The sequence below is a fragment of the Protopterus annectens genome, chromosome 8.part0 (genome assembly GCF_019279795.1).
Source record: "Protopterus annectens isolate FY-2018-M chromosome 8.part0, PAN1.0, whole genome shotgun sequence".
Classification (NCBI taxonomy): domain Eukaryota; kingdom Metazoa; phylum Chordata; order Ceratodontiformes; family Protopteridae; genus Protopterus; species Protopterus annectens.
Genome location: NC_056741.1, coordinates 1,292,278,922 through 1,292,295,727, shown reverse-complemented (window position 1 = coordinate 1,292,295,727; position 16,806 = coordinate 1,292,278,922).

Sequence of the window (16,806 nt, the reverse complement as noted above, 5' to 3'; positions counted from 1 at the left end):
CAAACCACACACTGAGGATAGTATCCCAAAGCCTGCCCTGGAAAGAAGCAGTAATGGTAATTATACCAGAGAAGGGGAAATATCCTCTTGATCCAGTGTCATAGAGTCCAATATGATTCTGAATCATGACTACAAAATGTTTGTAACGGTTTTGACAAAATGAATGGCAAAGATATTGCAGAGAATGATAGCTCTGGAACAGTGTGTGATTCAAAATGATGCACTGGACAATAATGATATAATAACATTTATAGGTACAGATGCTGAAAAAGTGTTTAACACAGCGGGTGAGGAATTTATGAAGAGATCTTTGAAGGCATTTAGGTTTTCACAAATGTTGACATTAATGTATATTTAATATTAATGGAGGAGCTGAAGCTAGGGTGAAGTGTGGTGGTGAGCTAATGCATTTAGACTAATAAGAGGAAATTGGTACGGTGTCCACTTTCACCATTATTCGTTGTAATATATTCAGAGCCATTAACCAGAAGCATAAGACAATCAAACATAATTGGATAAAAATGGAGAACTATTAATGATAAAAAAGCTCTTTTTGTGAACAAGGTAATGTTGTTACTAATCCTAAACATGATATAAAAATAATATTTTATAAATTTGAATGTTTTAATAGTATAGCAGGATATGAAGTAAATGAAGCAAAAACAAGGCTATAGTAATGAATTATGTCCAAAAATGTGGCTTGGCACAGAACTTCCCCGTTCTGTGGGGTCATGACAAAATGAGATATTTGGGAATTTGGTTGAAAGGGGATGTCAAGGAAGCAGCTAAACAAATGTCTGAAGAAATCAAGTAAGCTATGGCTATGGAAATTGTTATTTATGAACATTAGCAATAAGATGCAAGATATTAAGATTTGTCATGCTGGTTCTGTGTATAGGTGAATCTTAAATGTATTAACCAAGAGATCAAATATCGAAGAATATGAAAACAGAAATTAAGGAGTTTCTTTGAGATAACAAAACAGAAAGAGTGCAATATAAAAAAATTAATACTGACAAAGCTAAAGGGTGGTTTGTGACTTCCAAATTTGGATGTTTACTATGCAGCCACACAACTTAAATTAATATATTTGATCCAGGACATGAAATATCTGCAGAAATGAAATAATATAATATACATATTGCTCAACAAGGTAATAAGAGATAATACTTGGGTATTTGGGCAGATCTAGTAATGGAATATAACAAATATTTATTATAGCACCAATAAGTTATATTACATGTAATATTGCCTTAAACTCAATGAAAAACATGTATTATCATCCCTGTCGGTAAGAACAATGTTCCTGCTGACTACCACATCAATAGCAACACCATAAGTATGCACTCAGTGGTAAGAGACCTGGGTACACAGGTTGACAGCAACCTTACCTTTAATCACTATGTGTCCACAGTGGTAAGAAGGGCATTCTGTATTACTCATCTCATAAGTAAGGGCATTGCCCCTAGAAAAAAAGAAGTTATAACCTCCGTGTACTCTTCCCTCTTTAAGCCATTAATTGAGTACAACGCCCCTTTTAGTATGTACTTTTCCAAGAACCTGCAGCAATTGGTGAAACCACGAAGATTCCTCACAAGGAAAATTCAAGGTCTTCAGCATCTGTCCTATGTGGATCATCTGAAATCAGTGCCACTTTATTCTGTTTCATACAGACTACTCAGAGGCGATCTCTGCCTTGCATATAAGGCAATCTTGGACCCTGCTTTACTGGAAATGCTGCATATCTGCAAGTCAAATGGTATACGATTTACTCGCTCTAAAGACCTTAACATGGTATATGACATTAATAGAATCTGCTGGAGGGACAGATTTGTCTCCCAGAGGTCACCACACCCGTGGAACAGACTCCCAGTTCATGTCAAACAGAACACCTCATTGGATTTCTTCAAATGCAGTCTGGACGATTGGATGGGCAACCATAAATTAACCCCAGGGGTTGCACCTGTTTCCCTCTTGGACATGGGCATTAGGTGCTGATCATGGAAACAAGGGTAGAACTCGTCTAGGCTTGTAACATCCCTAGGGTCATTAGCTTAGTAACTTCCTATGATCCTATAACAGTATGTAATGAGCATTTGGAAAAGAAAGAAAAAGAGGGTCAGGATTTCAGGACCAGATAATCCAAAGTGATGAAGTAATAAAATGGGATGAAACTAGAAAAGCTCTTGGGTTACTGAACTCAGATCAAATTGCATATGCAGGTCTCCTGTTAGAATTCAAGGAAAATATGCATAGGTTTGATAGTAAATGTAAAAAATCAATCACTGGGCAAACAGTCCAAGTCCTGAATAATTATTTAATTAGATCCTTTCATGTAAATGAATAATACAGTTCATCAGAACAAAATATAATACAAAACAGTTCTTAAATACTCACATGATCCAATATAACCAGTCATGTTATAGGATTCTGTTTATTTTTTAATATACATGAGAGGTTATCTTAAGAATTTAGTGGATAACATTATATAGGAAGTGATTGAACAAAGAGATACAAAATTTGCACCTGTTTTGAAAACTGAGTGGGTTCCTAAAAGCAAAGACCTGACAAATGGTGAACATGGAATGGCTATGGTTATGTACTTTAATGTTTCCTTGCACACCAAGGGTATACAGGAGATTATTAGACACTATTGGTCTATGGTATTCCTATCTGAATGGGCAGGTGATCAGGTTGGAGATGGCTCACATTTTATTTTTGAGACTACAGGCAACTTAAAATGTTTTTTTTTTTTTTTTTGAAAATCAGGGTAAGATTAAAGAACTGACATTGGGGAGAACAAAATCAAATGGAAAGTTGTAGAAACTGCAAATGTCAATATATAAATAAAAGCTTATGGATATCTATAGTGTTAGGAAATTATGTATTTTATTGCAAAGCTTTAATTGTAATGCAAGAAGAGTAGTGTATGTAGCTACATGTATTTCTTACCGTGTGTTCTGTGTACAGAAGACAGGGAATGTTATGTGCGTTAGGAAGAAGAATATATCAACACATGTACATTATACATAAGAAGGATGCTGTGAATGCATTAGCTAGACATTCCATGTTATGTTCTGATTTTAATCCATTTATATTTTTTATATTAGAAAAGGTCAAAATAGTAAATAATGGGGGTAATTAAAAACAAACATACTTTTGGCGGAGTTGATTGAATGCTGATAAACTGTCAGGACTAGATGTAGCAGTATCTATATTTATATTACATTTTCTTCTTGTGAAGTCTATTGTTTGTTTAGACAAAAGCAATTAATTAAATAATTATCCAGTACTTGGACTGTGTGCCCATTAATTATTTGATTTTACATTGATTGTCTCTTATTGCTTTAAATAGTAGCAGGCAGTCTAACTGGTTCTGCTTTATGTGTTCACTAAAGTTTGGATGGTCATTTTGTTAAAGCACAAATAGTTGATTTTATAAGTGAGGCCAGAAAGACTGGAAAAGTGTAATAAGTAGAACACATAAAGCAATATTATATTTGAAAATACAATACAATATAAATAGAAAAATAGCATGAAATGAATGGTTAACTACAGATGTCACAGATGATCAGTTATGGGAAATACATCATAACCTTAGATATGCAACTAAATTTAGAACAGTTAAATTTGGCATGGAAATGTTTTTATAAATATTTCTATACTTCTAAGAGGTTTGAACCCCCCCCCCCCATCAGAAAGAGGTTCTTTAGAGCATATATTTAAGGGATGTATTGAAATGCTAGAATAAAAAAATTACTTGAATAACTCTTACACTTGGAATAGAATATAACATCAGTATACAGAATATAAGTTGCAATTATAATAAATACATGGTTAAAACTGATGAATGAAAATTATTTATTTGTTTGCACTGGGGATACGAGAATAGTGTGTAATGTGTAAGAGTTTGATACTACGCATATAGTGTAGCAAAATGAATCATAGAATGAGGACAGAACACCAAAAGAGTAAAAAAAATAAGGGCTGTGCATTTAGGTTATATGCTAGGGTACAGTGTAATAAATAAGACTGCACAAACATTTAAATCACTGAAATGAAGATTAGCTAAAATCTTCCATATGCAAGTTGGCTACTTATTTGGGTCACTGAGTTTCAACACTGAGTAAGAAATTCCTTACTTTTTAACATAAGAATAAGAAATGCAATATTCAATTTCAGGTCATTGTTTATTAATGTGTTTATGTATTTGTTTATTTGCATTTAGTTACTAGAAAGACCCAAATGAGTCATGAAGGATCCCCTTTAAGTAGAGTCATTGGGAAAAAGTTCCAAAAACATATTAATAAAAAGAAAAACATACAAATATTAAAAACTTTATGAGTACAAACAATATTTGAAGTATAATGATTACAGATTTAATAGAGAATAAAAGGTAATATATAAAAAGTAATAAGTATCAACAGTTATAGTAGTACACACAAGAGAAACATTGTGATGATAAGTACATCCACCATGAATATGCTGACAACGCAGTAACATAAGGAGGTAATCAAAACATATTTGGCTGCACACTGATCAACAGCTTAAAGTTCAGCTCTCCCAATGTAAAAAAAAAAAAAAAGAAATAGATGAGGGACAGTAATTCTGCCTGTTTTAGTAAAAGTTGGTTACTGGCTAAAAAGTACACTGCTTGATGCCAACAAAGAAGAAACTTAGAGAGCCTAAAAGAAAATTAACTAGAAAATGTGAAGAAACAGCACTGACTAGGAAGAATTCTGAAGCTGTTCAGCAAAAAGATGGCTTCCAGTAATTTAGAGGAAAAAAATAAGAAAAAAATGTGTCCAGAGCTCATTAAAATAAATTAAACATTGAAGTATATCAACTCAAATAACAAAAGACTGAAAAAATATAAGAAGCTTTAAACAGCTATTCAGATAAACAGATAAAACTGCAAAAATCAGCGTATGAAATGAAGAAAAGGGTGAGTATGAGACTGCTCAAGAAAAGTTGTTTCAAAAAATGGCAGAGTTAGAGCTGTACCAGAGAAACTGGAAGGAACATACTGTATTAAATTTATGAAATCACAAAATAAATACAAGGACTATTATTCCACAGCAGGATTTGATAATTGAAAAGGGACATTGTGTGTATGCTCCAAACCCAGCCATGAGAAAGCAGCAAAGACCTGTATTAGTAATGATGCAATAATTCCAGCAGAAAGCATTAATCCTGACAAAACTGTGGCAGAATGGTAAATTATTACAAATTGGAGAGAGTAGAGTGTTTGTGGAAAATGATTATTCACTGTACACCAGGCAAAATGAAGCAAATTCATCCCAACAATCGGGGAATGTTGAGGGCAGGTGTGAGATTCAAGCAGCTGTATCCAGCTGTCTTATGAATATCTTTCCAGGATGTTCAAAGTCATTTTTGATGCAGAACATGCTAAGGAGGAAATACAAAGCTTTGTCCAACAAAAAGTCTACTATCTAACAGAGGGGGACTCTGCTTCTCATTCTTCTGATAAAAAGCTCATTGAGACACTTTGCCAGTGAAACATTTTTCAATGTTCCAAAGTGAAATGTTTGAGAAACAGAAAAAAAGCACAGATGTTGACTAGAAAAATCAAGAGTAACTTAGTCTTGAACCAGAGTCTGGGTTTGGAAGATGGAGATGAAGAAGCCCAGAAACTCTGAAGTTGGTGAATAAATGTAAGACTACAAAGCTTCAATCACATTTGTGAAATATGGCTTTACAAGAAAAAGAGGATGAGAAGGATTGAATTTTTGTTGACTTTGTTAACAATAAGAGGGGGAAAAAAGGATAAAGCAACTGTAAGTAAATCTATTTTTGTTCTTAACAGTATTTGGATAAAGCATTTTCATTTATAAATTGCATGTTATATTGTAAAGCATTTTTATGCTGTGTGTATGATGAAGATACTAAAGTAAACAAGTACTTTCTTCTGTTTTAGTTTTAAGAAATGTAAGCATTATATAACTTCTTTATCTGAAGTTGTAAATCTTTATTCATACTTTACAGATAGGACTGAGTCCCCAGCTACTTGAGTCCTGGGTGTCCCTAAGGAAGGATATTCCTGAGCACCATAGAACCAAAAGATGCTCATCCCCTGGAGGCCAAATCCAATTTATAATGAGATATGAAGGTATGAGGTCTTGCCCATGTGGCTGCTGTGCATATAACATCTATAGAGGCTCTGGAATGAAAAGCTACAGAGGTAGCCATAGATCTGGTAGAATGAGCTTTTATTCTGGAAGGTAAGGGTTCTGTTGGTAGATAAAAGTAATGGCGTTTCTAAGCCAAGAGGATAAGGTCACTTTGGAAACAGGTTTACCCAATCTGGGTCCTGCAAAGGCCACAAACAATTGGTCTGTTTTCCTGAATGATTTATTCCTGTGCAAATAACAACAAAGCTGTTGGTGCACATCAAGGGTGTGCAAAAGGTACTCCCCTCTATTAGAATGCCTCGGGAAGAAAACCGTCAGGTCAATAGACTGATTAATGGAAAAAACAGAAATGACCTTGGGCAAAAAGGAAGGGTCAGTATGAAGGAACACCCTGTCCATGTTGAAGATCAAGTAAGGACTCTTGACACTCAAGGCCTGCAGCTCAGATAGTCTTCTCACTGAGGTGAGTGCCACTAGAACTATAGTTTTCCAAGACAAAAATTTTAAGTCACATGAATCAAAAGGCTCAAAGGGAGAGCCTGTAAGAGATTGAAGTACCATAGTCAAGTCCCAGGGATCTAAGGGAGGCTTGACTGGAGGTTTAACATGTAATACTCCCTTCAAAAAAGTCTTGCATAGGTGGTGTGATATAATCGAAGAATTTTCCAGACCATTATGAAAATTAGCGATAGCTGCTAAATGTACAGTGATCGTTGAAGCTGAGGCTGCTGCATGCAGGAGAGTAGTCAGGTATTGCAGAATCTTTTTAATAGACATAGAGAAAGGGTCTAAGTTCTGATCTTTGGCCCAAATAGAGAACCTAGTCCATTTACTAGAATAAACCTTTCTAGTGGAAGGTTTGTGTGAGGCCAGAAGAATTTCACGAACAGGAGATGGGATGTCAGGTAGTCTGGCAATCACTGGAAATGGAGGAACCAGGCTATGAGCTTGAGACTGTGCAGGTTTGGGTGGATCAATCCCTGAGGATGGGATAACAGGTCCTGGGAATGATCCAGGATCCATGGGCTGTGAATCAGATGATGCCATAGAAAAAGGAACCAGACTTGACGTGGCCAGTAGGGAGCAATGAGGATCACTTTGCTTTTCAGTCTCTGAGCTTTCTGGAGAAATTTTGGGATGAGAGGAAACAGGGGAAAGGCATACAGAAGACCCGGGGGCCAATCGTGTGTTAGAGCATCCATCGGTGATTCCTCCTGATGGGGAATCAAGGCAAAATATCTCCTGCATTTGTAATTCAGGGGGAAGCAAACAGGTCACAGCAAGGATTGCCCCAATGCTGGAAGATCTGAGCTGTTATTACAGGATTGAGGGACCATTTATGAGGCATCAGGATGTTCCTGCTCAGATTGTCCACAATAAGGTTGGAGCTCCCGGGAATGTGCGTTGCTATAAGAAAGCGATTGGAAGCTATCACCCAGAACCAAATCCTCATGGTTTCCTGACACAGGGGGTAAGATCTGGTTTCACCTTGCTTGTTGATATACCAGACAACTGACATGTTGTTTGACTGAATTGCAATGGTCCCCGGAGGCAGGGATGCATGGAACGCTTGCAACGCTAAGAGAACTGCCCTCAGTTCCAGGACATTTATGTGCAAGTTGGCCTCGAGAGGGGTCCAGGTGCCATGGACAGTCTTTCCCTGGAAATACCCCTCCACCCCAAAAGACAAGCGTCCATGGTCACCGTGGCTGTAAGCTGGGGAAGACAGAACAGTCGACACCAACGATTCTTTTGTGGTTCCATCCACCATAGCATTTCCTCCTTGCAATGGCTTGTAAGGTGCATCATGTGGTTGAGTGGGTGGGTTAACAATGACCATTGTGCAGAGAGGAGCCACTGCAGGATTCTCATGTGCAGTCTCGCCAGTGGTACCAAAGTAATGGCAGCTGCCATGGAGCCCAAGAGTTGCAGTACAAGATGCGCTGGTACAAACGTGTGAGGCAGAAGGACTTGAATTTGGTGTCTTATTTTCAAAAGCCTGTGAGGGAGGAGAGAAGCTTGACAGGATGTTGTGTTGAAGACCGCTCCAATAAACTCCAGGTTCTTTGTTGGAGACATCTGAGATTTGTCTTTGTTGATTGTAATCCCTAAATGGAGAGCGAGATCTTGAGTGTAAGAAAGGCTGTGAACTAGGAGATTCCTGGTTGGAGCAGTAAGGAGCCAGTTGTCTAGATAGGGAAACACCTGGAATCCTTGTAGTTGAAGATAAGCTACCACAACTGCCATACATTTGGTGAACACTCAGGGGGCTGTTGAGAGACTGAATGGCAGTGCCCTGAACTGGTAGTGATTGGCTCCCAGCTGGAAGTGGAGAAACCTCCGGGAGCGGTGATCCATCTTTATATGGTAGTACGCATCCTGTAGGTCTATAGAACACATCCAATTGTCTCTCCCTAAGAAGGGAAGAATGGACTGTACTGTGACCATCTGGTATTTTTGAGGTTTGATAAATTTGTTGAGTAGGCTGAGATCCAGAATTGGTCTCCAGTCCCCAGTCTTTTTTGGCACTAAAAAGAACCTTGAGTAAAACCCGGATCCTGTCTGTTCTGGTGGGACTGGTTGGATGACCCTTTTTCTTAGCAGTTTTTCTATTTCTAAGGCTGCTAATCCCCTCTGATTGGGTGGTACATCAGGAATTGTTTGACGGGTCTGAGAGTTAGGTTGAAGGGTATTTCATAGTCTCTGGATATTATTCTCTGCACCCAAACATTGGTAGTAATAAGATGCCAGGCTAGTACATGCAGAGAGAAACGACCCCCAACCGCTTCCAGAGGAAAGCAATTGGGCAGCTGCTCAGGACCGCTGGTAGGGTCTGCTGGAGAAAGAATCTCTGGCTCCCTGGTTACGTGGACCCCCTCTACCCCAATAAGGACATCCTTCATATGAGTAGCCCCCTCTGTCCTGGGGGGATTGCTCACAATGAGTGTCATGAAAGGATCCTTGGGATTTCTTGAACCATATCTTTCCCCCCTTCTGGTTCCTGGTGTAGGGTGTCGGGGGGTTGGAAAAATGTATGCCCACAGCAGACAAGGTTGTTCTGTCTTTCTCACTACGTGCAAGTGTGTCACGTACCTTGGGATCAGAAAAAAGTGCAGATTCGATGACAGGCATGTTAACGAAGGAAGATTTAAAAGGGTCTGTGAAATCACACAACCGCATCCAAGCATTACGTCTCATGACAACACCAGATGCTGCCGCTCGGGCTGCCCCCTTGGTGTGAGATATCAAATGCATCGAGGAGTTTGAGATGGATTTAAGGGTAGCTAGCTGTGAGGCAACAGTGTCACACACCTCATCAGGTAGTACCTCCACCAAAGAAGAAGCCATTTCAGAAATTAAGTCTCTTTGGAGGCGAGTAAAATGCACCAGATAATTCAACGACTGAATGGCGAAGGTTGCTGAAGCATAAGTCCATTTTTCCAGTCTGTCCATGATCTGTGATTCCCTATTTGGAGGATGAACAGTGGAAATATCGTCTGACAATTCCCTCTTGGTGGCCGCCGCCACGACCATAGAGTCAACTATCAGCTGCTTGGACCAGTGGGGCTGGTCTTCAGGTGTAGATAAAATTTTGTCCGGCCTCCGGGGGACAGGTTCGACATTGTCCAGGGCCTTCCAGGCATGCTGCACAATTAGTTTAACTAGATTATCTGCTGGTGGGGTCACCCAGGAAGTAGATGGGCAGGTACATAAGGCCTGCTGAAACACCAATTCCTCAGAAGAAGGGTTAGAGGACTTCCATTCCTCCCACTGTTTGAGGATTTTGAGAATGTCTCCGAATGAAACGTCATCGGGGAGAGAATGAGGGAACCCTTCCTCTTCATCACAACCAGTGTTTTCTGTGATAGATTCCTCCAGGGGGTCAAGGTGCTTCCTCTTGCACCATTTCTTCTGGGGTGGCTCTCCAGTGGGATCTTCTGAAGAGGATTATGGAGAAGGGGTTGTCTTCACAGGGGGTTCTGATACTGGTGTCCTAGGGTCTGGTTGTGAGCCTTCAGAGTGAAGGGCCTTATCCATCACCTCTGCAGAAGGAGCACCCGAGACTAATTCCATTTGAGGGGTGACGAGAGAACTGGGAACTGTCGGAACCATGGACATAGATGATGCCAACGAGAAAATAGGTGCCAGATTAGGTACCAAGGTACGGACAGTCCAAGCACCACTCCAAGAAAGCATTGGCTCCATCATAGCCGATGCTGCAAGGGTGATGGGTGCCGACAGGGAAGGCACTGCTGTCAGAGCTGAGACAGTATGTGCCGAAGTGGGAGCTGGGGGGAGGATAAGCAGGGGAAGATGAGATAGAAGATTCTGAGCCAGGGGGGACAGGTGGTCTAGCTGGAATCGGCAATCCCCTAGCTACCAGAAGCTGGTCCACAACCCGCACTAGATCTAGTTCAGAAATACTCCTAGTGGATCTAAAAGAGGCTGCAGAAGGGGAATCAGGTCTTTCTAGAAAGGGACTAAACCTCTGCCCCAAGAAAGGATCATAAGTAGGAGAATATCTAGTCCTTGACATGAAATCTGGTTTTGGAGCCAATTGAGCCAAAGAAACTGTTGGCACTGTGGCCAGGGATGGTGCCAAAATATGTGCAGTCATCAAGGCCCATAGAGCCAAAGAAGCTGTCGGCACCATGGACAGGGATGGTGCTAAGATATTTACAGTCATCGGAGTCCATGGAGCTGAGGAGGCTGTCGGCACCGTGGACTGGGATGGAGCCAAGGCATGGCACCGAAGTCAGTGGTGCTGTGTTTGGAACCGAGATAGGAGTGAATACCATGGTCAGCACCGAGGGAGAGGGCACAGATCCTGGTGCCGAAGAGGTCTGCACCAAGGGTACTGGTGAAGCATGGAATGGACTCGGTTCCCTAACTGAAGGACATGCAGGGACTGAGTGACTCTGTTTTTCCTTATTTTTTTGGTCTTAGGAGGGGGTGAGACCTGCAACCTGGATAGAGCCTCCGAGAAAGGCATCTTAAGTAAACCTTTTAAAATAAGTTTATTCTTACGGTCTGCTAGTGTCCAATTAGAAAAACCAGTGCAAATGTCACAATCAGCTTTCAAATGATCCATGCCCAAACAGTAGACATGTGTATCTGAGTTAGGCATCTTACGTCCCCACTTGTCACACTGTTTAAAATCCAATTTAACTTTGTCTGACATGGTAAAAGGAACAATACTATCCTGTAGAAAAGTTTTTTTTTTTTTTTTTTTTTTTTTTTTTTTTAGGAATACCACCAGTAAAAGAAGCCTTTCAAATACAGGAGAGAGGGACAGTCAAAAAAGGTAAAAGTTTAAATTACCCAAAAAAAGGGTAGGAAATAGGCCTACGTTATAGGCGACAGTGAAAAAAGACTAAGTTGACTAACATTTTTGAAATTCAGAAGAAAAACTGTCATAAAAACAACAAATTACTACTTAGCTTGAGAGAGATGGCTAAACACATCTGACCAGGAAAGCAGCAAACGAGATCTGGAGTATCTAGGAAAGGGGCATTGTGGGTAGGTTTTTAGCTGAGAGTTTTTGGCTTGCATAAGCTGGGAAACGGCCGTTTCCGTTCCGAGGACGGAACCGAGGTCCTATCTGTAAAGTATGAATAAAGATTTACAACTTCAGATATATTCTCGTGCACTAGTTAGAATTTCCCATGTCTGCTATGAAAGATTTAAGGTGGAAATAGTCAGTTAAGGAATCCTCTGTCCGTTGTTAAGGTAGCGCTTGTAGTGTGATATCAGTTGCACAAGCAGTATATTTTAAGCTCATTTAACATGGTTTTTGGATTATTAAAATCTACAAACCTTGACTTTTTTAAAATAAATAAAAAGAATAGGTGTGAAATCAGTGACAGAGTAGCTGTTTTTCATGCAGGTAACACAAAAAAGAAGAATTTACAGTAACATTGAATAACATCCAATTGAAAAAAGTAATAGAAGCATTACAGACTACATTGTTACACTTGAAGTAAACACAGTCCTTTCTTACTTCTGAATTATTCCTACCTAGGTTATAAGATACACTATGCTATGGTGATCCAGTAAAATGACATGTCTGATAGTTTTGTAAGCATCTGTTACAGAGCTGCAAGTGTAAATAGGAAAATATGTGTGTAAGATGCACACATCAGCTGGAGTTGTGACATGCTTCTGTGCACATAATAAGTAAAATTAAGACAGGTTTTAGACATATTATACTGAATACTTCATTAACCTGGTAACAGAAATCATCTAATTTCAGAAGCCACAAAGCGACTTATTACCTTGTACTTATAACTCCTGCTTATTTGAATATAATGTGCACATTGCTTTATTAGATAACATAGTAAACCCTGTACTGTGCAGTGTTGTTATTTTCCTCTGCTCACACTGCCTAGACATGTTCAATTGAATTGATTAAGCAGTAACCAAATAAATAGTGAATACAGTAGATAGTAAATTACTGATTACACTCCTCACCCTTTAGTGCTTTCTAATCTTTGGTAAGTGGGGTTCAAATTTCAGTAAAGTGGCAAAGATGCTGGTAATTAGCCAAAATTCTTACACCAACATGCAAGTAATTGTTTAATTGCACTAATAAATTGTGTGGGCATGTGTACTTATTTTCTATGATGAACAGTTGATTTATTCCCAGCAAATCTTTAAGCCATGGTTCTATAACTCATAAAATTGGCATCTCAGTCTTGCGAGTACCTGTTGATGTATTGTAGGAGTTGCCTTGATGACGGGGAAGTACTGGGAAATCTATAATAAAATTGCACATAAATTAGCATAATAAAGTAGTTTAGATGTCATTCAATCTACCAAGAATTGTTTGAATTACACATTTACAGACATAGGTTCCTAAGAAACGCAAATCCTAAATGATATTCTGTATGCTACACATCTGGTTAAGGCAGGGATTTATAACATAAACTACCTTTAATCCTTCAGACATTAGTTGTATAGCTGACTATTATGCAGCTGATATTTTTACTGAATATTGACAACTGTTTAAATAATAAGGTTATCAATTTCTTACTGAGATGGTTGGTAAAATGAGTTCATCTTGGAATTTCATCTTTATTTCTTTAAAGTAAAGGGCCCATGAGAAAATGTCTTCATGGTCTGCTTGTGCTACTGCTTCAAGTAGTAAAATAAGACAGATTTGTAAATTGTAATTCTTGATGAGAAATTCAAGTAGAACACTAATTAAATAGATATGAGATAGAGAGATTTCTTAAGACACTGTTCAGCTTAATAGGTTTTGTATTTTTTAGGGTGTCATTACTTTTAACAATTTAATAACAAAGAAGGGAGTCTGCCTACTCTTGGATCTTGCTGCATGACACATTCTTTGATAAACACTCTATTATAAAGGTTCTAAGGAACTGTGGCTGTGCAGAACTGCTTCAGTAATGCTCTGTCTTTTTTTTTACTCAACAGATTTTTATTTTTTTTTATGTTTATGAGTAAATTGTGATACAGTCACTATTAATTACAGATCAAGTTAACAGAAATAGTTAATAATCATAACAATATGTACAATATTTACAAATGGTCCAATGAAAGGAAACAGAGAGAAAAAAAAACACATATGACATTTATAATTATATATTCCTTTAAGTTCACATTATTCCATGTCCCCTTTAAATTCATGAAGAGAAAGTTGTGTCTTTTTGTAGTGTGTCTATGAGTATCAAGACTCTATTCCAAGGATTGTTAATCCAACATCTGGGAAAAATTCTTTCTTCTTTAACTTTTATTTCTTTTAGTGCAGATTCCCTTAAAAGAGAAATGAAGTATTCATAACTTGGAGAGATTGTGGATTTCCATCTTCTTGTTATACATTTTCTGGCCACAGCCAGAATAGTCCATAAAAGAAGTTGATCTCTTTTATTAACAGTTACTAAGGCATCAACATTCAAAAAAATTAATGATTTTGTTAAAACAAATGTATCATTATAAATGGCTTGAAGAAATGTATTAATGTCATCCCAGAACTTTTTAATACAATCGTAAAATATATGTAACCAATCTGCTTCACAATTTAGAGTACATCTCCAACAAGAAGCTTTCTGATTGGGATTAAATTTAGCAATTTTGTTTGGGGTATAAAAAGCTCTATGCAAAAAATTCCATGTGAAGATTTTCCATATCTGGAAGTTAGAGGTTAATTTAACTGATTGCAGAAGATCATTTTTACTTTCAGGAGATAGGCTCGTAGTTAGATCTTTTGTTATAGCATTCCATGTGTTTTGAGTTATTTTGGTTTTATACACTATTAATATTTTATATATTTTAGATATAGAAATTAACTTGTTATGCTAGTAATGCTCTGTCTTGACTAGCATTTTGTTCAATATTCTGTGATGATATTCTCATAATATGAATTGATATTATAACTATGCATTAGTATTAAGAAGATTATAAATTGATCACCCACATGGCCACTTATCAGGGTAAATTGCTTCTGTTTCATCATCAGTGAGTGATCACTATGGTCTAATGTCTTTCTTCATTTTTTCTTTTAATTTGTCACAACTACATTCATGGGTGGACATAAAATAAACTGAATCTGGTTATGCTTTCATTTGTCTCTAACTGAAAGCATGTGAGTGATACGCAGATATTTATGACGTATTGTTTACTCAAACATATTTACATTATCATCTCTAGTGAACACAACTCTAAGGGTTCATTCTGTGGACTACATAGTTTTTGTAGTATGATTCAAGTGTTCTGAGTAGACGTGTCCATATTTATCTTCACTTATTGATACATTTCTAAATCTACTTCACTCAGTTATAATATATTTTTAGTATGTAGGAGAGTGTTTATCTGACATAATCATTAGTATACTGGTCATATCAGAATATTGGAGACTATTAATATGTATATATACTACTCTCAGGCTAAAGAAAACTAATGTTAAGCAACATTTACTGTGTTATAAATTAGATTTTACTTTATGAATGTTTAAGTAGTGCATGATTGGATGATTATATTCTGAAAAAGAAGTCTAATCTAATCTAAAAGTAATTGTATTACCAAATCAGTACTCATTTCCATACATTATGTTAATTCATTATTAATAGTTATATAGTGAAAATAATAGCTAATATTGTTAAATCTCCAAGATAAGAGAAAAGGTGTACTGGAGCACGAAAGGGGTTAGTATTTTTTTCTTTCTTTTTTCCATGAGGGAAGTTATGGTAGGCAATCTGTTAGATTTCTTCTCATCTAGCAGATCACTTCATGTACATTAGAGGGTTTACAAAAATATTTATATACTTGTTGTTATACAAGTAATTTTGGCATTTTTCTTTTTTCTTTTTTTATTGGCCTGAACTAAACTCTATTTTAAGTTATTTGACCAAAATTAAAATATCAACCACAATGAGAATTATTAACACAGTAGTTACACATTTTACATTTGGTATGGTATTACAAATTATAATACAAAACAAATATGATGTAAAGCTAAATACTGAGAATGGACTTGACTATTTTATCCTTAAACACTAATGGTTTAAACAATCCAAGGAAAAGATCTAATTTATTAAGATATATGAAATTAAATAAAGTACAAGTAGTATTTTTTCAAGAGACTCACTTCAAAACAAATGATACCTTTAGCTGGAATCCTAATTAATATATGATCTTATCTCACTCTTCATATAAGAAAAAGACTAGGGGGAACTTTAATTTTATGGAAAAAAATGTCACTATGCCTCAAATCATTTACAAATATGAAGATAAAGAAGGACTCCTAGCCATAGTAATAGTAAAATAAACAATAGATTCTGGACATTAGTGAATATATATTGGTTTCCAGGTATTGGGGTTGGGACAATAAGAAAACACATGGCTCTAATAACTAGAGTATATAAAGGAAATTTGATTTTGGGAGGTTACTTTAATTGTATATTGGATAAATCAAAGACCACAAGCAAAAAAAATGTACGTGTAAGTTCTATAGGGAAACTATTTAAGAAATGTGAAGAAAGTTTAAATCTAATTGATACGTTTAGTTATAAGGAGAACAATTCATTATTATTTTCATATCAAGTCCACAGATTTGGGACACATACAAGATTTGATAAAATCTTCATATCTCAAGAGCTAAATTCAACAATAATAAAATTTTCCATAATCCCTTGTCCCTTTTCAGACCATAACTCATTAATTCTCAAAATACATACAGATTATAAGAAATTAATTTTTATGTCAAGAATTCCAGCTTACATTACAAAATTAAAAAAAATTAAACATTGGTTAGATTCAGAAGTACAATTCATTTTAGATATACACTACACTATTGAAATAAATGTAATTAATCTTTTGGATACCTTGAAATCCTATCTAAATGGAGAAATTCTTTCATGGTATAAAAACAAGCTAAAAGAGTGGGGAATCAGAATTATGTAACATCCAAAAACAAATTACAGATCTCACTATTAATTGAGCTACTTACACACAAAATAATCATAAAAAAGCATTGGAAGACTTAAATAAAAAATATAAAAAAATCCTAACTCACAAAACTAATATAGCTGTAGAAAGGTTAAAACTTAGTTCCTATGCAGTATCATCCAAACATATGCATAATTTAGCAATAAGATTAAAAAAACATTCAATTGAAAATAATATTGCAAGTACT